At 46.0% G+C, this 26,853-nt stretch overlaps 1 protein-coding gene across 1 annotated transcript in view; it reads right to left on the bottom strand.

Moving 5' to 3' along the window:
- SIRT1 (sirtuin 1) overlaps window positions 1-26,853 on the bottom strand; it is a 500,675-nt gene that overhangs the window by 227,476 nt on the left and 246,346 nt on the right. The window lies entirely within an intron of this gene.

The following is a 26,853-nucleotide window of genomic DNA, read 5'->3' as shown; positions in this document are numbered from 1 at the left end:
TTGTCAAGCAGACTGATAAAATCACTCGATGCAAGGGTGTTCAAGTAAGTTCCTTAGCACACTCTCCAGAAAAAACCCCACCAACTTTCCAATTTTGTATATGAAGACATGGCAAAAATGACCAGCCAAAGACTCCTATGCTAAAATGGGAACAAGCAATCAGACCAGTTTACGTTAATTCCATTTAGCAATAACAAAATAAGTACTTACCTGCAAGAGTAGTTTTACAGCTTGAAGAATTTTCTGATTTGACATGCAGGGCATCATTCCACCATTTAATGGTTGGGCCTAGAATTATCTTAAGTTACTTTTTGTGTACCTGTATTGTGTGAACCATTTAGGGTCCTGTCCATGCCGCTTGAACACCCACCCTGGAACACCCTATGCATGGATGCCATCTTCAGATCATTTTTCCCCTTGCAACCTTTGTCTTTTTGTGGCTTCATAGCCCCTGTATATCTTCCTTATACCTTTTGTGTTCAGCAGCCTCCTTATTTCTGAAAGGGTTGCATGCGAATTGAGAAACTTCTTAAAGCAGCAGAACTAATCTGTTCAGGTAAGTTACTATTTAGGGCCTGATTCTGATGCGGTTAGGAAATCTTCCCGATTGAATCGGTTTGTAAATGGTTTCCAACCAACTCGGTTCGGGAGAGTCCGACCGACTGAGTATGATACATCCGGATGCTTCCAGATACGATTTGGTTGGACTCCCATTGACTTCTATGGAAGTCTATGTTCCTAACCGCATCGTAATCTGGCCCTTGGTCGGGAAGACACGTTCCCAATCAGATTTGGAAAGAGTAAATACCATTAGGAGGCCTTCCTAACCGCATCGGAATCAGGCCCTGGGTGGGAATGCTTTCCTAACCTCATCGGAATCTGGCCCTTGGTTTTTCCGTGTGAATCTTTTCTGAATTTACATGTTGTGCCTCGATTATGTAGAAGGAATATGCTACTTACCAGTATGCATCTGTTCTTGGCATGTAAAGCTGCAGAATTGTACATTTAGCAATAGATCGCCACCTGGTGTTGGGCTCGGATGATTGCAGGTTGTTGTCTTCTTGGAAGAAGTCTTTGTAGTCACGAGATAGGCGACTCCTCCCTTGGACAATACTGCGCATGGTCATCGACTCCATCCTCAGATTGTTTTTCGCCATGATGGGAAATGATGGAGTTAGTAGAAGTAAAGAGAAAGGATGTCCATGCGTGTGCATCTAAGTAAGATGAGTACTGGAACGGATACAAGTCCCGGGGAGGCGGGAGGGCATGTACAATTCTGCAGCTCTACATGCCAAGAACAGATGCATACTGGTAAGTAGCATATTCCGTTCGAGGCATATGAGCTGCAGATTGTACATTTAGCAACGATTGTGCAGCAGTGTCTCCCCTAGCGGTGGTCGCTTGTATCCGTTGCAGCATACTGAAATATTGTTTTAAGGACAGCTTGGCCTACTGCAGCTTGCTGCTTGGCTTGCACATCAACACAATAGTGTTTAGTGAAGGTGTGTATGGTAGACCATGTTGCTGCCTTACATATGTCCTCTAGTGGTATGTTTCCTAAGAAAGCCATAGAGGCTCCTAGTTTGCGAGTGGAGTGCGCTCTAGGAGGAACGGTTAGTGTACGTTTAGCTGTTTGATAACAGATTTGAATACACTTTACAATCCATCTGGCAATTCCTCCTTTAGATATGGGATTGCCTTTGTGTGGGGAACAGAAAGACACAAATAGTTGTTTTGGCTTTCTGAAGGATTTAGTCCTGTCTGTGTAGTATAAAAGAGCTCTTCTAACATCTAGGGTGTGTAGATCCCTTTCCGCAAAAGAGTCTGGTTTTTGGAAATACACCGGTAACTCTACTGATTGTTTAAGGTGAAAAGGAGTAATCACTTTTGGCAGGAATTTTGGATTAGGTCTAAGAACCACTTTGTTGGGGTGTGTCTGAAAAAATGGTTCTTCTATTGTGAATGCTTGTATCTCACTAACTCTTCTGAGAGAGGTGATGGCAACAAGGAAGGCAGTTTTCCATGTTAGGAATTGCAGTTCACACTTGTGTAAAGGCTCAAAAGGGGGACCCATAAGTCTTGTAAGGACCACGTATAGGTTCCATACTGGTGCAGGTGGTAACCTTGGTGGGATTATTCGTTTTAATCCTTCCATAAATGCTTTTATCGCAGGTACTCTAAAGAGAGATAGGTGCTGTCTATTTTGTAAATAGGCTGCAATTGCTGCTAGATGCAGTCGTATGGAAGAATAAGCCAAGTTGGACCTTTGTAGGTGTAGAAGGTAACAAATAATATTTTGTATGGAAACATCCAATGGATCAATATCATTGTTGCTACAGTATATTGCGAATCTTTTCCACTTAGCAGCATAACATGCTCTAGTGGTGGGTCTTCTAGCTTCTTTAATTATGTTCATACATTCTGGTGGTAAATTTAAGTAGCCAAACTCTAAGACCTCAGGAGCCAGATCGCCAAATTCAGTTGGCTTGGTTCTGGGTGCCTTATTTCTCTATGGTTCTGTGTTAGCAGGGATGGCGTGAGCCGTAATTTCTGATGTGGAACCAGTGAGAGATCTAGTAGTGTGGTGAACCACGGCTGGCGTGCTCATGTGGGGGCCACTAGTATTAGTTTGAGAGACTGTTGTCTGAGCTTGCGTACTACTAGTGGAATGAGTGGGAGAGGCGGAAAAGCGTACGCAAATCTGCCTGACCAATTCATCCATATTGCATTCCCCTCCGACCGCGGGTGTGGAAACCTGGCGGCGAAGGTTGGGCATTTTGCATTCTCGTGGGTGGCAAACAGATCTATCTGTGGGTGCCCCCACATTTGGAAGAATGGTTGAAGCACTTGTGGATGTATTTCCCATTCGTGAATCTGTTGTGACTGACGACTCAACAGATCTGCTATTTGATTGTGAATTCCTGGAAGGTGTTCTACAGTCAGGTGTATGTTTTGAGGGATGGCCCATCTCCAAATGTTCTGTGCAAGCTGGGACAGTTGCAGAGAGTGTGTCCCCCCCCTGTTTTTGTATGTAATACATAGCTGTCATATTGTCCGTCCGGATTAGAACAGCTCTGTCTTGTACTTGTACTTGAAAAGTCTTGAGTGCTAGGAAAATCGCTAGCAGCTCTAGATGATTGTTGTGGAACAGTTTTTGTTGGCTGTTCCATTGACCTTGAGTGGTATAGTGCAGGAGATGGGCTCCCCATCCTGTGAGGGATGCATCAGTTGTCAGCACTATTTGTGGAACAGGTTCTAGGAACGGCCGTCCCTTTGTTAAGTTTTTGGTGTTTCACCATTGCAGAGAGCGATATGTACGGTCGTCCACCAACACCAGGTCTGTGAGCTGACCTTGAGCCTGGTTCCACTGTTGTGCTCGACATTCTTGTAGTGGGCGCATTTGCAGTCTTGCGTGAGGAACTATGAAGATGCAAGACGCCATCATGCCTATTAGTTTCATGAACACTTTGGCTTGAAGCGAGTGTTGGCATTGAAAAAGGGAGACTAAGCTCTGAATGCTTTGAATCCTGGCTTGACTGGGATAAGCAAGAGCTGATGATGTGTTTATAGTAGCTCCTAGATATTGGTGAACGTGCGAAGGCTCTAGGTGCGACTTGGTGTAGTTTATCGTAAACCCTAAGTCGTGTAATGTTTGAATCGTTTGTTTTGTGTGTTGTACACACTGGTTGAACGATCTTGCTTTTAAGAGCCAGTCGTCGAGATAAGGGAAGACATGTATCTGTTGTCTTCTGAGATGTGCCGCTACTACTGCTAAGCACTTTGTGAACACTCGTGGTGCTGTTGTGACTCCGAATGGAAGGACTTTGAACTGATAGTGTTGTCCTTGTATGACAAATCTTAGATACTTCCTGTGCGCAGGATGTATAGGAATATGAAAATAGGCGTCCTTTAGGTCTAGTGTTGTCAGAAAGTCTCCCTGTGATAGTAATGGGAGTACTTGTTGTAAAGTGATCATGTGAAAATGATCTGAATGAATATAGTGGCTTAATGGCCTGAGGTCGAGGATTGGTCTTAATGTCCCGTCCTTTTTGGGTATTAGGAAATACAGGGGGTAGACTCCTGTTCCTTGTTCCTGTAAGGGGACCTCTTGAATAGCATCTTTTTGTAGAAGTGCTAGAACTTCCTGTTGAAGCAGTGTTCTGTGGACATTGGGCGCTGCCTGGGTGGTATGTTTGGGGGTGTTGCTGTGAGTTCTAGGCAGTAGCCATGTTGAATAATTTGTCTTACCCACCTGTCTGTTGTGATGGAATCCCAGACAGGTAGGAACTGTGATACTCTGCCCCCTACCGGTGTGGAATGATGTAGGGGAGGCAGAGGGAAGTCACTGTTTGGGAGTGGAAGAGGAGCGGTTGTTGTTGTTACCTCTACCTCTTCCCTTATTGTTGTTGCCTCTGTACCCTCTTCTGAAGTAACCCCTATTGGAGGAGGTTTGTGTATGTGCTTTAAAAGATGACGTGTTATCTGCGCCGGTCTGCTTGGAGCCTCCTCTATAAGAGGAGCGATGAAAGGAACCTCTAGTCTGGGCAGAGTGTAATGCACCCATAGACTTAGCAGTGTCTGTGTCCTTTTTCATTTTTTCTAGTGTATTATCTACCTCTGGCCCGAACAACTGGTTCTGATTGAAGGGCTGGTTGAGGATGGTAGTTTGTACTTCTTGTTTGAAACCGGAAATGCGTAACCATGCAGGACGTCTGAGGATAACACTGGTGTTAACTGCCCTAGATGCTGTGTCAGCTACATCTAGTGCGCATTTAATGGAGGCATTCGATATTAGTTTGCCTTCTTGTAAGAGCTCTGCTGCCTGATCTTTGTATTGACCTGGTAGGTGTTCCATTAACTTTTCTAGTTGGTCATAGGGAGCCCTATTGTAGCGTGAGAGTAAGGCTTGTGTGTTTGCTATGCGCCATATGTTTGTTGCTTGTGCGGCAACCAGTTTCCCTGACGCATCAATGATTTTTGATTCTTTGTCAGGTGGGGGCGTGTCACCAGAAGTCTGGGAATTGGCTCTTTTACGTGCATTTGACACTACTAAAGAGTCCAATGGTAGATGTCCCTTAATGTAGGTAGGATCTGCTGGTGCTGGTGTATACTTTTTCTCTATTCTTGGATTCAGTACCCTACACCTTACTGGATCTTTAAAAATCTCTGGGGCATGTTTAATGACCCCTTTGATCATAGGTAGTATTTGAGTAGATCTTTGTGACTGCTCAAAGGTGTCCAATAAGAAATCCTCCTCAATAGCATCAGAGTGCATTGGAACTCCGTGGTACAGTGCAGCTCTGTTTAGTAGATGATTGAACCCAATACTATCCTCTGGCGGGGAAGGCTTTGTTGGGTAGTACTGAGGATCATGTATGTCTGATGCATTATTTGGTTGGAAAGTATATGCATCATCTTCTTTGTTATATTGTGGGTTGACCTCTTCATCCTCATCTAAGGGATATGTATGTGTGTCTGGTACATCATCCCCCCCCCACCTAAGTCATACTCTTCATCAGTGTGGTGTGATGATGCAGGAGATTGAGCAGGAGAAGTTATAGGCTCAATATGTGGAGTAATAGGAGAGGAAGAAGGTGAAGGAGAGGAAGGGTGCATTGGAGATGTTGCACAATCCTTTTTAGCAGTGACCACAGTTGGAAGTGGTGTGACTGCTGGTCTCTTTATGTGGAATTGCTTCCACATGCCCAGTTTTTGGGTTGATGTAGACCTTTTTCTGCTTTGGATCTGGTTTAAATAGTTCTTCCTCTTGTATAATCCTTTTCTGCGCCGATTTCTTCAGTGTCGATAGTGGTTCTTTAGCGTTTTTTGCCTTAGTAGGAGTTATTGAGTCCTGTGGCAATTTCTTCGGTGCCGAAGATGATTTAGGCTTGTGTGTATCAGGCCTGTGGTTCTGAAAAATCTGGATTCATATAATAGTACTGGACTCGAGAATAAAAACTTCGTCGAAATAGGACGAATTTGGTATTAAAAGACCGAGAATGACGAGTACATCAAGTACATGTATTTTCGGCGTATTCGAGTGACGATTTCACCTTGAAATCGTCATTTACATTCTAAACCCGTAGCTACATGTTGCCCTTTACATAGGCCTTAATCCAGTTGAATTTGATTCCACAAGGACACATACTCCTTAATCGACTTCTCCCTGACCCCAGTACAAGTTAGAACCATTGCCCCAGGCCGAACTCGTTAGGTCAGTTCCCTCCCAGTGGCCGAGCAAGATAGCATCTAGGCTCAACCAGCCATAAAACCATTTCAGCGCGCACACCTGCCATATCTCGCTCACATCTTTTCTCCACTCCTTTTCTTCACTTGCTTTATGATGGGGAGGTGACCGTTTTTATTAGGGGTCCAGCGATATCTGATGAAATGTTGGGCCTTGCCGGATGATTTGTTATGGGCAGCACGACGTGAAATATGTACATGTCATCATGACTCTGCTTTTCTTTTGTAATCAGTAACTATAAATGAAATACCACGAATCCAAGGAATGTTTTGCCCAAGGCTGAAAATTATGTATAAGAAGAGAAGCCTGACTTCGTGAAAGTGTGCAGTCTCCTGAGAATATACCCGTGTTGTACTTCTAGGACCCTGTTACCTTGGTTGCAGCCAATAAACTAATCTTTGACTTCACCTAGAAGACTCTGAGTTTCTGTAGGTCTGACTCAGGAGAACCCGAGGTCTCTGGGTGTTGATCCCCTGGCACCGCTGGGTTACCGGTTCTGTGCCGGTTCTTAAAAACCCAGTACCTCAATTGGCGCCCAACGTGGGGCGATTCCAGTGGTACCAGTCAGCCTGAAGATCGTGAGGAGCTTCGTGTGGAAATTCCGGAGGAGGGCCCACCACCTTATCGACCCCTGCATGTCGACGTGGTCTGAAGGTCTTTGCTGCGAGGTTCCCCGCTTCCCGACGGCTACAAGGACTGCTGCCCTGGCTATCGCCCTGATGTTGGACCCTTGAAGTTTTCGGTAGAGCGAAACGCTGAGACGAGTCTTCTGGTGACGCCATCGATATTTTCAGTTAAGTATAAGTGGAGCGTCTCCCAGTCCTTAGTTGGACTTACTTTGTGGTATCTTGGAGATACAAAAGGTTTTTATTGGTTCTTGCAAGCACCATAACCGAAGGACTCGTGTATTCACGAGAAATATCGGAATTGATAAATCCTTTGAAGTTTTGGAACTAGACTAGAGAGCGAGGATGCCTAGTCTTAGACTTGGGAATTGGTTTTGTCTTGGTAGTAATAATAGGGACTCCCGATTGGAGGACTCATGTCCGGTTCCTCCAGTTGGAACTCCGACTTACGAGCTATACGTTAAACATGGGGTAGGCCCCATCGTTTACAACGAGGTATGGATTAAATACACTAGGAAAGATGGTGTTTTAAAATGGCCCCAATATGGTAGCTTTGATTCTGAAATCTTAGACAACCTTGAAGTTAAACTCTTCAAAAAGAAAGCCCGGCCGGCGATGTTTGACTCTTTCCGCTTATGGCGCAAAGAAGCCAAACAAAAAGAAATTATATTAGCTAAGAAAAATAAGAGAGAAGGGGGACTTTCAGTAATGCAAGCTGCCGTGCAGTTTAAAGATAATGAGGAAGAGCAGATAAATGAGCAGTTGCACAGGCAGCGTAAAATGGCAATAGATAAGTGTTATCCAGTTTTGCCGTCTCTTCAGCAAGGGACAGCAAAAGAGCGTGAAAAAGACCCATTAATGTCGCAATTATTAACTTCACCACCCCCCTATGCGCAGAATGCCACAGCACCCCCGCAACCTTTAGTTGCACAAGCTGCGCCTCCGGCTCTTCCACAGCACCCACCAGCTGTTCTTCAGCTGGCTCCTACTTCTTCGGTGCAGCCTCCTCCAGGCCCACCGACCACTTCTGTTTCACCTGTGTTTTCTACGATTTTGCCTACTGTACTTTCTACATCTCCTAATGCCCCCTCTATGATTTTGCCTAGTACCACATCTATTATTCCGGATACCTCTTCTGCCATCTCTACCCCCGCCTTATCTCACCCCGTTTTTTCATCTGTTTGTCCTTCAGTCTCACCTTCCATTCGGCAGAAAATGGCTAGCACTGTTACTAATCTTCTTTTACCTCTTTTCGGGTCGCCTACTACGACCCCTAACATAGGAAGAAGACAGTTGCGAAGTCAACTGCCTGATTATCAAGAGAGAGATTCCCTGAATAGTTTAGCTCGGAAATGGGTCATGGACACTGCAAAATATGATGTACAGTCTGTCATGGAAGTCTTCCATCAATGGGAAGCAGCGACACAGAGATATGTGTTCGAACAGATGTGTGTTTTTCTTGGCGAGGATTTAGAAGACAATGATCAAGAGTGCATCCCGCGAGAGATGTGTCGTGTACGATTTAAGTTTGGAGAGGGTATGATTGTAGGTCCCGATGTGGAAAAGGCAGTTGAAATGCTATTATCATATCGAAGTAAGGGAAGCAGTTCTGGGTCACCATCGGAATCTAGTGCATCTAGCAGGAAAAAGGCACGACAATACCCTATGAGAGAAGTTCCACCACAGTGGAGAGAGGGTGACGCGACAGCTGTCCCACCTGTCCTGCCCCACTTTCACCGCGTATGGGTACATGTCCCATGGAAGCGAGCTGAAGTTTTAGCACTCAAACAAACACTACCAGATCCGCGTAAAAATCCTGCAGGGTACTATAAAGAATTGTCGCAAACTGCTGGGTCATGTATAATGAATTTGGCCGATATCGATATGTTATTCGGGAACGTTGTTCCACAGCCTTTATGGGGAAAAATTCATCATGTAGATCATGACCAGGAATTAGGTGACACGTGGGCTAATATTACTGCTGCAGATGCACGACAAGTTGGTGGTGCCAAGCCTGAGCCTCTGATAGCGGAACTACCTGGTAGAATAGTAGATTACATGAAAACGATAATGCCTGCAATACGCGTAAATTGGGATAAGTTATCTGCATGCAAGCAAAAGAAAGAAGAAACTGTTTCAGATTTCTTCACCAGATTTGAAGAAACATTCATTGACCACAGCGGTCAAGATATGACCACAGAAGGTGGTCAGAGATTATTTGTCGATAAATTTGTGCACAATCTGCTTCCAGATTTGTGTAGGAAATTAAAAGATTAGTTCTTGGGCAGTCTCATCTTCAGCCCAGATATTAGCTACCGCACAGTACTACGAGAATAGAGACAAAGATGAGAAAGATAAAGTAGAAAAGAAAACTAGAGAACTCAAAACGAAGGTTTTGCTACAGCAAGCCTATCCGCCACGTGGTGGTGGTAATCAAAATAATAATGGTCAGAATCACTACCAGAACACTTTTCAGCAGCCTCAACAATATCAGAGAAACTTGCAAAGATTCGATTACACTCAACACCGCGTAGGTCCCAACGTAAGAGGTCGTGGCAGTCAGCAAGCGCCTAGAGGTAGAGGGCGTGGAAACGCCCCTCAGGACGCACGTCCCCTTCCACCACAAAACTCTATGAACAGGTTTGACCAGCAAAATAACGTATCTGACAGGACAGCTCAATACTACGTTGATGAGTATTACACAGAAAATGAGCAGTGGGAGAATAATGATTGCTAGGACAGCCTTAGACAAGGAGAGGGAGTTGTTTCAGTTCCAGTAGATCAGAGTGGACCTTACGTTGAGGTGATTACATCGGGTGTGTCAGAACCTTTTCTGTTGGATACTGGTGCTACAAAGAGTTCTATCATGCACTCCAAACTCCCTGGCGCACCTTTGTCTGGCGAAATAAACGTTTCCGTAGGTTTTTCTGGCGCCCCGGTTAGAAATCCGATTTCTGACCCTTTATCTCTTTCTGTTGGTCCTTGTGAATTCGAAGCACCCCTTATTTTGACAACAGGTTGTGGTGAAAATTTGCTAGAATTAGATTTGCTAAAAAGATTGTATGCGACTTTGTACTGTTCTCCCTCAGGAGTACAACTTACTTTAGGTAAGAAAGTGGTTTCTCCCATGTATTTGTCGAGAAATGCACTTCCAGCATAATTGGCACTTCTCCCAGATATTCTTTGGGCTACTGGTCCGAATGATGTAGGTCTTTTAGAAATTCCACCATATGTTGTAACATTGAAGTCGAATGTCAAAATGCCACAAATTCCCCAATACAGAATATCCAATGAGGGCGAAAAAGCTTTGCTAGAGATTGTTTACGAGTTGATTGAAAAAGACGTAATTGAAGAAACACGAGGCAATGTTTGCAATAGTCCTGTTCTGCCTGTTTTAAAACGAACTGACCCTTCTCAGCCACCTGTGTATAGATTCGTGATTGATCTTAGAGAAGTAAAAAAGATAGTGGTGCCACAATTCCCAGTTGTCCCCGACATTACAACATTATTGACTATGATTCCAGCCTCTGCCTTCTGGTTTTCGGTGATTGACCTGAAGAATGCTTTCTTCAGTATCCCGATTGCTGAGGAAAGCAGGGATATTTTTTCCTTTAGTTTAGGAGGTCGCAGCTTCCGCTTTAAACGCGCTCCTCAAGGCTACTGTGAAAGCCCCTCAATATACAGTCAAGCTCTGAAAAGTCAGCTTGACACAATGGTTTTGCCCAAAGGTGCCACTCTCGTACAGTACGTGGACGATTTGCTCATCGCTGCGGATACTGAGAAAATCTGTAAAATGGCCACGTTGACATTACTGCGTCATCTATGTGATCTGCATCACAAGGTGTCAACTTTCCAAGCTTCAATATTGCCGACAAGAAGTGACCTACTTAGGTCATCTCTTATCGAAGGAGGGAAGGAAACTGACCCCAGAAAGAATTCAGGCAATAGCAAAATTGAATGTGCCAAGAACGCAGAGAGAAGTACGCGCTTTCTTGGGCATTACATCGTACTGTAGACAGTGGATTCCAAATTTTTCGTTATTAGCCAAACCCTTATTGGCACGAACGTGTAAAAATACACCCAATCCCATTCCTTGGTCTGATGAGTGTCAGAAAGGTTTTCTCGAAATACGCACAGCATTATGTTCGGCCCCTGTGTTAGGTAACCCCAACTACAGTAAGCCTTTCACATTATATGTCCACGAGAAGGAGGGCTGTGCATTGTCTGTGCTGACTCAGTTATACGGAGATAGACAGCGGCCATGCGCCTATTTTTCGTCAACTTTGGATCCGGTAGCACGAGCATTGCCAAGTTGTTTAAGGGCCACAGCAGCAGCAGCTGTTTCTATTCGACAGTCTGCAGGTCTAGTAATGAATAATACACTAATCGTGATGGTCCCGCATGCAGTAGACACATTGTTAAATAGGACCAAGACACAGCACTTAACTAGTGCTCGACTGTCCAGTTATGAATTGACGCTACTAGCGAGCCATGTGCACATAAAAAGGTGCAGTACCTTGAACATAGCCACATTGTTACCAATTGCAGAGGAATCGGATGCTTCAGAACAGCACGATTGTTTCCTTAGAACAGAGGAAGAGACGAAAGGGAGAGTTGATTTGTTCGACACTCCTCTTGCTGAATGTGATGGTACATTATGGGTGGATGGTTCATGCTTTAAACTCCCAAATGGTAACGTGACTACAGCATATGCGGTCACAACTTTGCACACAGTCATTGAAACTGCGCGAATACCACATGGGTCAGCTCAAGCCGCTGAACTCGTGGCACTGACGAGAGCATGTGTGTTATCTAAAGCAATGAAAGTGACTGTCTATACCGACAGCCAGTATGCTTTTGGAGTGGCTCACAGTTTGACGATTGTGGAGAGAACGTGGGTTCCTGACTTCGCATGGAGCTAAGATTCAGCATGGTCAGTTGGTGAATGAGCTTCTTGAATCACTGACGTTGCCCCTGAAAGTAGCGATCGTGAAATGCAGTGCTCACAAGAAAGTGACTGATGATGTTGGTCGTGGAAATGCATTTGCTGATGAAACTGCTAAGGAAACTGCAAAGAATATGATGAGCCGAATGTATGTTGCGAGCCCAGAAAGATGGACTGGTGATGTTGGAATATGTGAAGACACGATAGAAAGTGTGAAGTCCATCCAAGCTGAGGCCACGGAGAAAGAGCTAAGCATGTGGAGAGAAAGTACAGGGAGAATGGATGCAAATGGTTGTTGGATTGAATCGACAAAGCAACAGAGATGGTTGTTACCCGATGCATATGTGCCTGCAGTGGTTACAATGGCTCATGGGATGGCCCATATCAGCGCGAAAGGGATTTGCGAGTTGTTGGCCCCAGTGTGGAAGAATTCAGGGATTCCCAAGTGTGCAGAGAATGTTGTCAAGAATTGCATGGTATGTCTGAAGCACAATCCTGGTAGGGGAACCCCAACTCCAGCTGGTCATTTTGCACCTCCTACGTATCCGTTCGAGGTTTTGCAGCTAGATTCCATACACATGGAGAGGTGCAACAACTTAAAATACGTGCTCGTGGTTGTTTATGCCTTCTCAAGATGGGTAGAAGCCTACCCCCTAAGGGACAATACTGCCTTGTCCACAGCGAAAGCCCTTATGAAAGAGTTCTTCCCCAGGTTCGGAATGCCTAGAATGGTCTGGTCTGACAACGGAAGTGAATATGTGGGTTGTGTGATGTAAAGAGTGTGTGAAGGGCTAGGCATTAGGCAGAAGTTCCACGCTGCAAATCACCCCCAATCAGCTGGATTAGTGGAATGTTACAATGGCACGCTTAAACTTAAATTGGCCAAAATCCAAGCGAGCACAGGTCTTAAATGGCCTGACGCTCTACCCTTAGCACTCCTATCCACCAGAATGACTGTGCATTCGCGAGTGAAACTCAGCCCCTATGAAATAATCTTTGGTCGGCCAGCCAACATATGGGGAGTGCCTAGGCCCACGAAGTTTAGCGAGCTGCAACACCCCATTTTGCTTGACTATTTGTATGAATTGACGGCTAAATTGCGTGTTTTATATCAACAGGTCCACAACACCTTGCCTCCGGTCTCTGAGACACCGGGTCACTCCATTGACCCCGGTTCCTGGATACTTGTCCGCAACTTTCAAAGAACAAGAAACGACCAGCCCAGATGGACCGGGCCGCACCTCGTCCTCCTGTCTACAAGGTCGGCTGTTAGGGTGGAGGGGAAGGCCAATTGGGTCCACGGGATCCATTGTAAGAAGATACCCTTCCCTCTGCCACATGACCAATGGGTCCGGAAAGGAGGCACTGACTCAGAGCGCACAACTTATGAACGTGTAAAAAAAGCTAATCCTGATTGTGAAAGTGAGAACATTTTTCAAGAAACTGTGCCACCACCAGAACAATTGAACTCTGTGGAACCTGAACTACTATTTCTGGACCAGACAGTACCCGGGAAAAGACGCTACAATTTACGTCCAAGAAAAACAGACTAAAAGTAAAAGTGATTTTTTTTTATGATCCGAGAGAAAAGCCTGTGGACTAATAAAAAATGTGTGCTTCCCCAAATCCTATTTTTGAAAGTGCAGATTCTCCCATCTAGGTAACTTGCTTATTTTTGTTTTTTTCGAACCGCCATCCGGGTTCCGCTGCTAGGGTCGCGGTTGATTAAAGACTTTTGGGTGCAGCTGACGACGTTAGGTCGCTGGTTCCGGTTGGTCCAAGGGAGCTGCCCTAGACTGACGGAAGCATCCTTTAGCAGAGACAACCTACCACCGCGGGCAGCACCTTAGAGAGGATGGAGTTTCCTGATGTGGAGAGGCCTGCCAAACAAATGAACTTTAAGCAGAGACTTTTTAAAACAATGACGAAGAAATTTTTTATAATAATGTGTATTTTTATGCTATTCAGCATAATGGTCTTTTTGATAAGCTATGTTTTATTCTCTTTCCATGTGACATTTGCGCCCACTACATCACCCATACCTCCTCCTACTGTTTCCTCTCATTCTTTCCACCCTCTGCCTGACCACGAATCAAATAGGAGATTAGAGTTCATTAATAATTCCTTCGTTCAGTTATTACACCAACACCAACTTGTAATGAACACAACTAACTGTTGGGTGTGTGGTCTCATGCCCCACACCACGGATAGAGGTATCCCCTATTTGGTCCTGCCATTTAGTCACAATGGGTCAGCATGGGCATATAGGACAATGTTCATATATGCACGAGAAATCCAACCCCTACGTTCTGTAAAAGACAACCTCAAGACTAGCGCCCTAGTCAAAGGTATAGTTGACATGATCAAGGAAGTAACTTCTTACGAAGATACCCCGGATGATGAGATACTTGCATATGTAGGTTGGAATGTGACCGGATATGGCACTACATTAAGTGAGAAACAGCAAACCATACCCCATCAAGGTCACCTGTGTCTGCAAGGTATTGGCAGGAATCCCAGAGCTCAGCTAGGGAAGAGTGTCTGTACAGAAACGTATGTTTTTGGATCTCAGACTTCCCCTGCCTTTTTAGCCGCTAAGGGTACTTATTTCATCTGCCATGATAGAGCCTATACATGGTTGCCCCCTGACTTCTCGGGCTCATGTTTTGTTTCATTCCTGTTACCTCCCACCTACACAACAGCGGCGGATTACCATCGGACAAGGGTAGTTAGAGGTGTTTTGAGTAAAGAAGACACTGCAGGTCAAGGATTTGGTGACTTTGCAATGGGTTTTCTGCCGTTCTGGGGAGCCATGGCTAACAGCAGAAACATAAGGCAATTGACAAGGGTAGTTGAATCCACCGTGATTGAAACTGCTGGTGCCCTTAGTAACCTGACTGCTGAGCTCCAGTCGGATCGACTTATGACCCTTCAGAACCGGGTCACTTTGGATGTAATACTTGCGGACCGAGGTGGAGTATGCAAATTGATCCAGTCCAGTTGTTGCATTTTTATTCCAGATAATGCTCCGACAGTGTATGGGGCCATCTCCAAACTACATAAGATTTCCGAATCTATTCATGTGGATAAAGGAGATTGGTCGTTAATGGGATGGTTCTGGGAACTGATATCTGCCTGGGGATGGAAAATTCTGATGGTCATTGGGATGGTCTTAGCCATTCTTTTCCTGTTCTGTCTATGCATACAGTGTGCTCCTGCAATATGTGGCCTCTGTGCTACATCATGTGTAAGGAAGCCTGTGTCAAGACACGAGCTCAGCACTGGAATGATGTTGAAGCAACATCTCAATGACTTTAGGAATATAGATCTGGACTCAGATTAACATGAGGATAGATTAATTGCCTATGTAAGGGCAAAAGGAGGGTCTGTGGTTCTGAAAAATCTGGATTCATATAATAGTACTGGACTCGAGAATGAAAACTTCGTCGAAATAGGACGAATTTGGTATTAAAAGACCGAGAATGACGAGTACATCAAGTACATGTATTTTCGGCATATTCGAGTGACGATTTCACCTTGAAATCGTCATTTACATTCTAAACCCTTAGCTACATGTTGCCCTTTACATAGGCCTTAATCCAGTTGAATTTGATTCCACAAGGACACATACTCCTTAATCGACTTCTCCCTGACCCCAGTACAAGTTAGAACCATTGCCCCAGGCCGAACTCGTTAGGTCAGTTCCCTCCCAGTGGCCGAGCAAGATAGCATCTAGGCTCAACCAGCCATAAAACCATTTCAGCGCGTACACCTGCCATATCTCGCTCACATCTTTTCTCCACTCCTTTTCTTCACTTGCTTTATGATGGGGAGGTGACCGTTTTTATTAGGGGTCCAGCGATATCTGATGAAATGTTGGGCCTTGCCGGATGATTTGTTATGGGCAGCACGACGTGAAATATGTACATGTCATCATGACTCTGCTTTTCTTTTGTAATCAGTAAATATAAATGAAATACCACGAATCCAAGGAATGTTTTGCCCAAGGCTGAAAATTATGTATAAGAAGAGAAGCCTGACTTCGTGAAAGTGTGCAGTCTCCTGAAAATATATACGTGTTGTACTTCTAGGACCCTGTTACCTTGGTTGCAGCCAATAAACTAATCTTTGACTTCACCTAGAAGACTCTGAGTTTCTGTAGGTCTGACTCAGGAGAACCCGAGGTCTCTGGGTGTTGATCCCCTGGCACCGCTGGGTTACCGGTTCTGTGCCGGTTCTTAAAAACCCAGTACCTCAGGCCTTGTGGTCTTTGGTACCGTTGTCGAAGATTTTGGCGTGGATACAGGTTTTGTTGGGCCTGTTGCACCGGAGTCTATCTTCGCGTCTTTGCTTTTAGAGCCGGATTGTTTCGGAGTCGAAGCTTTCGGTTCCGTTACTGTCTTTGGTTTTGGCACCGATGCCTGTTTAGGTTTGGGTGTCAAAGAGTCTTTGGGCGCCGAAGGGTGTGTTAGCTTCGGTGCCGAAGAGTCCTTCGGTGTCGAAGGTTTTTTTGGTGCCAATGGAGGAGGTGGAATTGGCACATGTGGTTTTTTCGATGCTGAGGCACCAGAAGGCATAGTCATTTTCCTCGGAGCCGAGCCGGAAGGCGGGGCGTTGGAGGGTAAATTTCGGTCTCGACTGGACCCCATGGGCGGAGTGCTGACCGTTGCCTTTGGTTTGGGCAGGGTTTGTTGTGCAGGGGCAGAGGTACTCACGGGTTGTCGAGATGGAATCAAATCGTCCAAGTCCTCTGCTCCCGATATGATCTGGAGATCAGGCGAGTCTTCCTCGGCGACGAGTGGAGCCTCGTCCTCGGAGATATCTTCGAGTGGGTTTTCGTCCTCGGAGAAGTCTTCTTCGACGATCTCCTTCTCAAAGATGGCCTCCGGTGCTGGCGCTGATCTCCTCATCTCTTGTCGACGGGCCCTCCGATCCCGAATGGTCTTTTTTGATCGGAAGGAGGCACAGGCTGTGCAGGTCGACTCGTCGTGTTCTGGCGAGAGACAAAGGTTGCAAACCTCGTGATGGTCGCTATGAGGGAATTTTGCTCGACATATTGGGCATCTTTTGAATGGAGTTCTGTCCATGAGGCGTAGGCCGTACGGCGTCGATAGGCCCAACGGCCCGTGTCGACACACCTGGATGTAGCTGGTGATGTCGAGAAGTGTCTTCGATGTCGAAAGTTGTTTGTTTAAAGTTTCACGCTTCGAAAATGCCGAAAAGTCTTTTCTAGCCGGAGCTGAAAACTTTCATCCGAACCCAGTGGCGGAAAAAAACAATCTTAGGATAGAGTCGATGACCATGCGCAGTATTGACCTATCTCGTGACTACAAAGACTTCTTCCAAGAAGACAACAACAACCTGCAATCATCCGAGCCCAACACCAGGTGGCGATCTATTGCTAAATGTACAATCTGCAGCTCATATGCCTCGAACATATAGTCCTCTCCTGGGAGGCTGGGTTTAAAATGAATTTGTGGACGAGAACAGGTGCTTTAGCATTGTCCTGCCAGCGCTTTTTTGTTCGACTATCTACACAGTAGTGTTTTGTAAGGAACAGGTTACTTACCATGTAAGCATCTATTCATAGTGTGTAGTGTTGTAGATTCATATGCTTAGCATGCTCCTGCCATCTAGTGTTGGCACGGACATTTGTAACTTGTTTTTCTTCAAAGAAGTTTTGAGTCACGAGGTATAGTCACTACTTTTATGGTCTGTATTGCACATTGTCATCATCTCCTTTGTTAGATTGGTATAGCTCATCGAGTGAACTTAGGATAAGAGCAAGATAGTGACAGAAAAGATGAGCATGTGGGTAAAGATTAGGATAGGTAAGATATTAATAAAGTAGTAAACATATCAATCGGTAGCTTGCATGGAGGAAAGTCAGTGTATATGAATCTACAGCACTACACACTACGAATAGATGTTTACATGTAACATATTCCATTCGTAGCACGTGTTGGATATAGATACATACACTTAGCATAGAATGTACAGGAGTGCTCACCAAAAGCAGTGGTTAGCTAGTTGTGGCCAGTGAAGTTTGAAAGAGTATTCGCAATACAGCTTGACGAACTCTAGGTGTTGATTAGTTGGTGAATATTGTTCTGTGAATGTATGTGGGTTATTCCATGTAGCGGCCTTACAAATATCCGCTAATGGTATGTTTCCTAAAAAAATCCCTTGAGGCTCCATGTGAGAAAGTGGCTCTATATATATTGGACTAGAAGGAAGTACAGTGTGTATAGAGTCCACCAACCCCAGCGGTATAACAGAGGTTAAAGTCAGAACTGACCTTACTCTCCAAAGTGGTAGCTTGGTCGAGCAGTAAGGCAGTACCAGAGGACAGTGTAAAGCACTTGTTGTACACACTCAGTCAGCAAAAGGTTTCACACACTCAAGGACTGAACTCCAGGCCAATTGTTGTTATATCCACAGATATAGTTGTTTTATTTGTAGACGCAACAGTTATCAAAATATACTTTTCAAGGTACGAGTACTCACATGTAAATGATTTGCAGAGGAGCAATAAGTTTGTGTACACAATAATTACAGGATAGCTAATCAGCAATACAGTTCTAAAACAGAGTCTAGCATTGGGCTCAATGGGTTTTTCATAGGAAAGTACAGTTGATTACTTTATGGATTACTTTGGTAGTTCCAGGACTAGATCTTAGATTCAGTCCTGGGGCCTAAGCTGAAACCAGATTAGCAAAAACGTTTTAGTTACTGTGATGAATTTTCCTGAATATAAAGCGGCTTTAAAAGTTCACACTTAGAAACTTTTCAAGGTGATTCTGCCAATGTTATCCAATGGGAGGAAATTCAGGTTACAGGTAAAGTACGATCGCGTTACTTTTGTGACCCAGCACTAGTCTCCTAGGGCCAGCACTGGGGGCTTAACTCAAAACAGGTAGGTGATTGCGTTTCAATATTTCGTACGATTTTTAAAGAATATTTGCAGTTTTAGACAGAAGAAATTTCATAGAAAAGCAGAGAAAATACAGGTTAATAGTAAACCCTCTAGAGATTACTTTTGCGGTTCAGTACTGGGCTGAAAGGTACAGTACTGGCTTCTCTCCTGATCACAGGTGAGTATTTTCGAATTCGGACTTTGGCTGATTTTATAGGAATATTTTCAGTTTTCAAAACTTCACAATGTTCGAGTCAAAATGGGTCAATGCTATCCAATGGCAGGTAAGTGAATTACAGGTTTCCAGGTGAGTACTTGGTTGGTGAAGTTAGGGTTCTGAGCGTAGACTCAGGGGTCCCCCAGGGTCTGGTGAGTGCAGTTAGTTCAGTCCCAGCGGCACAGGTACCTGCAGAGGTAGGTAGGCCCAATGTTATCCAATGAGGGAAAGGGGGCCTTCGGTTGGTGGCTGCTGGCTAGCAGGCCATGCGGCTCTGGGAGCCGGGCTCCTGGTCACTTGCTCTGGGCAATGGGGGGAAGTAGGATAGGGCAAAGAGGTCACAGCCAGCGGCACACGGGTGGCTGGGTGCAGGGTGCTTTTGAGCCGTCGGGCGCTCAATGTTATCCAATGAGGATCTTGAAAGAGGAACAAAGGCTGCAGGCTCGGGGACGGTGACTCTCCAGGGGCGACCAGCACTTCGAGAGGTGAGTTGGGATGATGGAGCACAGGTAGGTACCCCAATGGGAGGCACAGGGGGCCGCGGGGCGCCAGGTGCAGGGGTGTCTTTGGGGGTCGGAGAAGCTTACCCTTGGCTGGTCACGGTTGGGGTGGCCCCTGGTTCTGAGTCTGCAGGCGTCGGCTGGTTCGTCGAGGAGGGTCTTTGGGCACTGGACTTCGGGTCCCAGTCGCCAGGGGGACGTCCTCGTGGTCTTGGTTCGGGTTGGCCCGGCCTGGGCTCTGCTAGTGCAGAGTGGGCTCGTCCGAAGCTTCCTGGTGAGCACCAGGTGGGGTGTTGCATCAGAGCCTCTGCTGATGGGAGTCCCAATCTTCGAGAGGGTCAAGGCAGGCAGGTACTCTGGGTGTCCCAAGGTTGCTGTCCGCGGAGGTCGCCGGGATTAGGCAGGGGCAGGTTCCAGGATCACCAGGCCGGTAGGGCTGGGGCGAAGTCAGTTGTTGTTGTCCTGTTAGCAGCTGCGCTGCGGGTCTTCTTCTTCTTGGTCTTCTTTCTTCTTTTGATATCGGGATCTGAGGAAGGAAGGTTCAGGGAGCCCCTAAATACTAAATTTAGGGGCGTTACAGGTAGGGCAAGGGCAGGGACCAATTGGTCCCTGTCCTGGGGTGAGGACACCCACTAGCCTGCTCCTCTCCTGTGGGAGGGGGCAGGAGCCCAGCTGATCTTGGGCAGGGCTCCCCATATACAAGATGGCCAGAGCCCAGGATCGTGCTTCACCTCGCCTCCTCCACATGAGAGGTGGGGTTGGCAAAGGTTGGCACACCTTCCTTCCGGACGTAGTTTTTCCTGCTAGTCTTCCCGCCAGAGTGGGGGTAGAACGGGTGGGGGGGCCAGTTGCTGGGTACAGCAAATGGTCTGGAGAAGCTCTCAGAGGCGGTATGCCTTTGAAGCTTCCCCCTGTCCATCCTGGGGGAGGAGACATCACCTCGCCCAGGATGTGCATTGTTGCAGGCCCAGGAGAGCGGGAGCTCTCCACCCAGGGGTCCAGCAACAGGTCTGCTGTGTGGCAGCCTCTGCAGCCACTCAGCCAGACGTGGATTGTAGGTACGGGTTTTAGAGGGCATCTCTAAGATGCCCTCTCGTGTATTTTACATTAAATCCCACACTGGCATCAGTGCAGGTTTAATGTGCTGAGAAGTTTGGTACCAAACTTGTCAGTCTTCAGTGTAGCCATTATGGTGATGTGGAATTTGTAATGACAACCTCCCAGCACCACATACTCTTAAATGGCATCACTGCACTTACAGTGCCCAGGAATGGTCCTGTAGGGGCACAGGGTTCATGCCCTGGTGCCCTCACATCTGGCATAGGGCACCCAGCGAGAGGGGTGACTGAAGTATGCCAGGGCAGTGGGTTCTGTGGGCATGGCACACAGGGATGTATGCCATGTCGACTCTTGTTTTAGTTCTGTACTTAGGCACTCAGCCTGCAAAGGCAGGTGTGGGACCAGGGGACAGGGCCCCTGAGGGTGGCACAATAAGTGCTGCAGCCCTCAGGGGTCTCCTCTGGTCACCATGCCCTGGGTACCTAGGGTACCATTTTACTGGGGGCCGACAGGTGGCCAGAGGTGCCATTTGGGTATTTTGTTTCAGCATAGCTTTTTTTGTTTTTAGGGAAGGAACACAGGCCCTGGGTACTTGATTGGCAGGGACCCAGGGCACACTCAGTCAAGCACATCAGCAGTTCAGAAAAAAGTGGGGGCATACCAAGGCAGAAAGATGGCACTTTCTCACACAACCCCGCCCCCAAACGAAAGGTGATGAGACTAACCTTGCCCTGGGGAGTCTTCATTGTCTAAGTGGAAGAACCTGGAAAGTCCATCTGCATTGGCATGGGCAGTCCCTGGTCTGTGTTCCACTTCAAAGTCCATACCCTGTAGGGAGATGGATCATCTCAGTAGTTTTGGATTTTCCCCTTTCATCTGAATCAGCCATCTGAGAGGTCTGTGGTCAGTTTGAATCAGGAAGAGAGTCCCAAACAGGTAGGGCCTCAACTTCTTCAGGGACCAAACCACAGCAAAGGGCTCTCTCTCAATGGCACACCAACGCTGCTCTCTGGGGAGTAGCCTCCTGCTTATAAAAGCAACAGGTTGGTCTTGGCCATCCTCATTGATCTGGGAGAGGACTGCTCCTATCCCCAGCTCTGAGGCATCAGTCTGCACTATGAACTGCTTGGAGTAGTCTGGGGCTTTTAGAATGGGTGCAGAGCACATTGCTTCTTTCAGGGTGTCAAAAGCCTTTTGGCAGCTAACAGTCCAGTTCACTTTCTTGGGCATTTTATTGGAGGTGAGTTCTGAGAGGGGAGTCACAATAGACCCATATCCTTTCACAAACTTCGTGTAATATCCAGTCAAGCCAAGGAATGCCCTGACTTGAGTCTGGGTGGTTGGAGCTGCCCAGTCCAGGATGCTCTGGATCTTGGGCTGTAAGGGTTGGACCTGGCCTCCACCAACAAGGTGGCCCAGGTACACCTCAGTGCCAGGGCCGGACTGGCTACCGGGCAGTTGTGTGTCCTGCCGAGCAGGGGGATGATTTCGTTGATAGGGACCTGTGTGTGCAAAACGAAATTAGTTTTGCTTTTTTTATTTCAAAGTACACGCACGTCCCCATCAACGAAATAAGCCCACACCACAGAGAAATCATCCCCCTGCTCGGCAGGACACACAACTGCCCGGTAGCCAGTCCGGCCCTGCTCAGTGCCCTGCCCGATCTCGCATTTGGATGCCTTGATAGTCAGTCCTGCAGATTGCAGGGCTTGTAGAACCTTCCCAAGGTGGATCAGGTGATCCTGCCAGGTGGAGCTAAAGACAGCAATATCATCAAGATAGGCTGCACTGAAGGATTCCAACCCAGTCAGGACTTGGATCACCAACCTCTGGAAGGTGGCAGGGGCATTCTTTAACCCAAAAGGCATCACAGTAAACTGATAGTGCCCATCAAGGGTGGAGAATGCTGTTTTCTCTTTGGCTCATGGGGCCATGCCAATTTGCCAGTACCCTGCAGTAAAGTCAAAGGTGCTTAGGAATGTGGCTGCCCCTAGTTTGTCTAGAAACTCATCTGCTCTTGGAATGGGGTGAGCATCTGTCTTGGTGACAGAGTTGAGCCCTCTATAGTCCACACAAAACCTCATCTCTCTCTTTCCACCATGTTGATGAGGTTTGGGGACTAGAACCACTGGGCTAGCCCAGGGTCTCTGAGGGTTTAACCACTTGGCTGCTAAGGCCCCTCTGGCCCCTCAATGTAATTTCCATTGAAATCAATGGAAACTCCATGACGAGTTACCCTTGTCATTAGCACTGAAGGGGTTAATCACCCCTAGCTCCAGCATCTTGCTGACTTCAGCTTTGATGCTTTCCTTGGTCTGATTGTCGATAGATATTGTTTTTGACAGGGTTACTGTCACCAGTGTCCACATCATGGGTACACCAGCTGGTCAGACCAGGGGTCAAGGAAAAGATGCTAGCAAACTGCTGCAAGACTTGCTTGCAGTCAGCCTGCTGTTGGGGAGTGAGGGTGTCTGAAAAGACTACCCCATCCACTGACCCATCTTTTGGGCTGTTACGTTACCGATCTTTTGGGCTGTTATGTTACCGAAAAGGGTATACCCAAGAGAGTCACTGGGACCTGGGTGAAATGTAGTATATAGGTGGGGGTTCCCAGTACGGAACTTTTAGAAAGGAAAGATTGGGTTGAGAGTAAAGTTTCACAAAAGTGAACAAACGTACTACTTAGATTCAATGTTGTTTAATCACAATGAATCCAGGCATAAATTTCATAGCAGATGCTCAATAAAGTTATATTGTTCCAAATACGACAAACATTTGGAGGAAACTGCACTGGGGAAGTCAAGTCAGCCACAGCAAGACCTGCATGGATCCCTAAAGCTGGGGATCTGTTCAGAGAAAAGATTGTGGGCAAGAAAAAATTTGGTATATTGTTTGTGCTTCCAACAGAGTTTGGTTGCATCCCCCTATGGGCACACTCTTTTTGCCTGCGTTGAGGTTAAATAGATTGAATCCAGATCAAGATCTATTTTCAATTCAGTTCCTTTTTATTTGAAATTCTTTTCATTTCATTTTCCTTTGTATACATTGTTTAATTCGTTTACATATTCATGATTCTCCTTTGCATTTCGAGCGATACTCGCTCTTCATCAGGGAGCAGTTCTACAAACAGACATTTTGCACTGCTTATGGTTCAATGAAACTGTACATTAAATGCATAAGTGGAAAAACTGTGGTGAAAGAGAAAATTGGTGAGTGAAAACAATATACTCATGTTCGTCAACTAATGTGCCCAGTTCCTTAATGTGTACACAGCGAGTGCCGCGTGTGTATATCAAACTCACCAGTCATGCGACACATGAGCTATCACCTTGAATTTAATACTCACGAGTATGTTGCGTTTTTTTTCTCTGCGGCCGTTTATCTGCATAAGTGAGCAAAGAAAAATATAGATGCAAACCAAACTCTGTTGGAAGCACAAACAATATAGTGAATTTACGACGTACTTAGGGACGGTAACCTCACCACAGGAGCACCTCAGAAAAGAGGAAAAACAAAAAAAAAATCCAAAAAACATCTAACCACCAAGGTTGTGTGCACAGCTATCAAAGTTTTCATTGTCCATCCTATCGAAAGCCTGTACCTGTCCTGGAAGTTGAAGGATCAAGAACTGTACTTCTACCGCCTCTTGCCGGAAAAGAAAAGAGATTCGTCTTAATCGATCTGATCAAACCATACTATGTGGCCGATACTAAATAGTAGGCCTCGTGGGCTCCCGAGTAGCCGACGTCCTCCTCTCGCTCAAATACAGGAAGTACAAACAGAAAGGCTCATAACATTTGAAGAGTCACTTTTACAAAGCAACGGAATCCACAACACTGCAATGGAACTAGTTCCCCTTGACACAGACTCTCAAAATGAAGTATAAGACAAATTTCAATTCAAGCTAATAAAAAGGTCTACAAACCTCTAGACACCTTGGTAGTAAGCTAGAATTTAGTAATGTCATCCAGTCGGATGAGGAGTGGGTGTTATATTCCACATAGGGACCCCAATATAGGTCCGGGTAACATCATAACCCTTCACCTACATTCTCTCCTATATTACATACATAACGGATTTGAGGTACTGACCTTTTACCTAGTTACAATACTATACACAGTACGTAGGGTTTGTCCCTGAACACTGGTCTCATAAATTGCGTATCAGGATTCTTCGTTTCTTGGAATCGCAGCAGGACCACCATCTACTGCATAATAACGTATAGTTTCTTACCTGTCGGTGTAGTTTTGCAGCTTGAAGAATTTTCTCGATTCACTATGCTGTACATTATTCCGCCATCTAGTGGTTGGGTCAGGAATTGTATTTTTTTTCTTTCGTGGCCTGGTGGGCGTTGACATACCACCATTTGGTGTCCTTCTGTGACGTCAACGTGGTTCCTCCGGAAGCTCCCACCTTTGGTCGCCATCTTCGGATTTTTTTTTTTGTTCCACCCGTCTCCTCTTCCTGGCTGAGGCGGGTGGGTTTGCTAGTGAATCCAGAAAATTCTTCAAGGTAAGAAACTATACGTTTTGCAGCGTGAATCTTTTCTGGATTCACTATGCCGTGCATAGACTTTGTAGCGGTTTGCTAGTCTTGTGGTGGCTGGGTGGAAGATGAGCGCTTGTTTGTGAATACATGTTGTAAGACCCTTTGTCCTACTTGTGCTTCCTTATTCATCTAAATATCCTCGCAGTAGTGCTTTGGGAACGTGTGCACTGAAGACCTCGTTGCTGCTTGGCAAAAGGTGCGTTTGCTAGGAAAGCCACTGTGGCTCCCTACTTCCTCGTCGAGTGAGCGTGCGGTGCTCCTTGTAAGGTTGACCTGACTGTTTGTGACCCAACTGTATGGCTTGTGCAATCCATCTTGCAATGGTATTCTTTGTGACTGGACGTCCAAGAAAACGGTTAGCAAATGATACAAAGAACTGTTTTGTCTTTCTGCATTCCTTTGTTCTTTCTATGTAGTACATGACTGTCCTTCTGGCGACCAGGGTGTGCAATGCTCTTTCTGCTTGCGTTTTGGAAAAAACTCAGTATTTGTATGGTTTGTTCACGTGGAACTTTCTATACCACTTTTGGCATAAAATGTGGATCAGTTCTCATGACGATTCTGTCATTATGCATTTGGAAGTAGGGCTCTTGTAGTGTTAGAGCTTGTAATTCACTTACTCTATGTAGTGATGTAATTGCCACTAAGAATGCCGTTTTAGTGTGAGCATTTGAAATGTTTCTTTGTGGATTGATTCAGATGGGGTCTTCATCATAAGCACTAGTATCACATTGAGGTTCCATGCGGGTGGTGGCACCCTGTTTGGAGGTGCTATCCTCTTTGCTCCTTCTAGGAATCTTTTGACCACATGGGATGTGAAGAAACTTTTCCCTGTTTCTCCCATTGTGTACGCTACGATTGCTGTCAAGTGTACCCTTATAGATGGACGCAACAGAATGCGGTAAAACACATCAACTTCCTGGAGTTAAAGACTGTGTTCCTAGCCTTAAAAGCCTTTCAGAAGGAGCTTTACAGGAAGAGAGGGGGAAAAGCGTAAGCAAATGTCCCCGACTAGTCTATCCATAACGCATTTTGCTGTTGGCCTGTTCCTAGAGTACGCCCTCGAAAAGAATGGCTTCCATGTTGATATTGCCAACCTTGTTGTTGTTGACCCAGTTGCTATCCCTGGCTCCCTCCTTGGTAACCTTGTTGAAAAGTTTGGTGTGAGGCTACTGGCTACCCTGCCTGCTGGTCTCCGTGATAGTGTCCCCCTACGTATACCTCTGAACAGTTTCATTTTCCTTTTTTAACTGGTTTAATTTATCAGCCACCTCTGTTCCGAATAGCTGTTCACCATTGAACGTGGTGTTTAAAATGTTGCTCTGTACTTCGGGTTTGAACCCTGAGATTCTTAGCAAGGCGTGTCTTCTCTCAGTCACCCAATCATCATTTGCCTGCTTGATGTCTCAGCAGCATCTAGGGCTGATTTTAAACATGTATTTGCCATGTTTTTCCCTTCTTCCACCAAGTGACTTGCCCTTCTCTGGAACTGATCAGGCAGATGTTTCAGCAGTTCGCCTACTTGCTCCCAGTGCTGATATGCATGTCTACTGATCAATGCATTTGAATTTGCTATGCGCCATTGAATTGCGGCGCTTCGTTCTATCTTTCTTCTCGTGAGATCCATTCTCTTGCTCTCCTTGTCTGGCAGTGGTCCCACGTTGGTGAGTACATTAGCTCATTTCCTGGCTGTGGAAGCAATCAGAGTCAGCAGGCACTGAACCCCTGATGTACATAGGGTCCTTGGAGGAGTGTTTGTATTTCTTCTCACTCCTTGGCGTTACAGCCTTGCATG

This window comes from Lissotriton helveticus, chromosome 5_1 (genome assembly GCF_964261635.1).
Source record: "Lissotriton helveticus chromosome 5_1, aLisHel1.1, whole genome shotgun sequence".
In the NCBI taxonomy this organism is placed as follows: Eukaryota; Metazoa; Chordata; class Amphibia; order Caudata; family Salamandridae; genus Lissotriton; species Lissotriton helveticus.
Note: the sequence above shows the minus strand (reverse complement) of the source record. Positions and strands in the feature narration are given on the sequence as shown.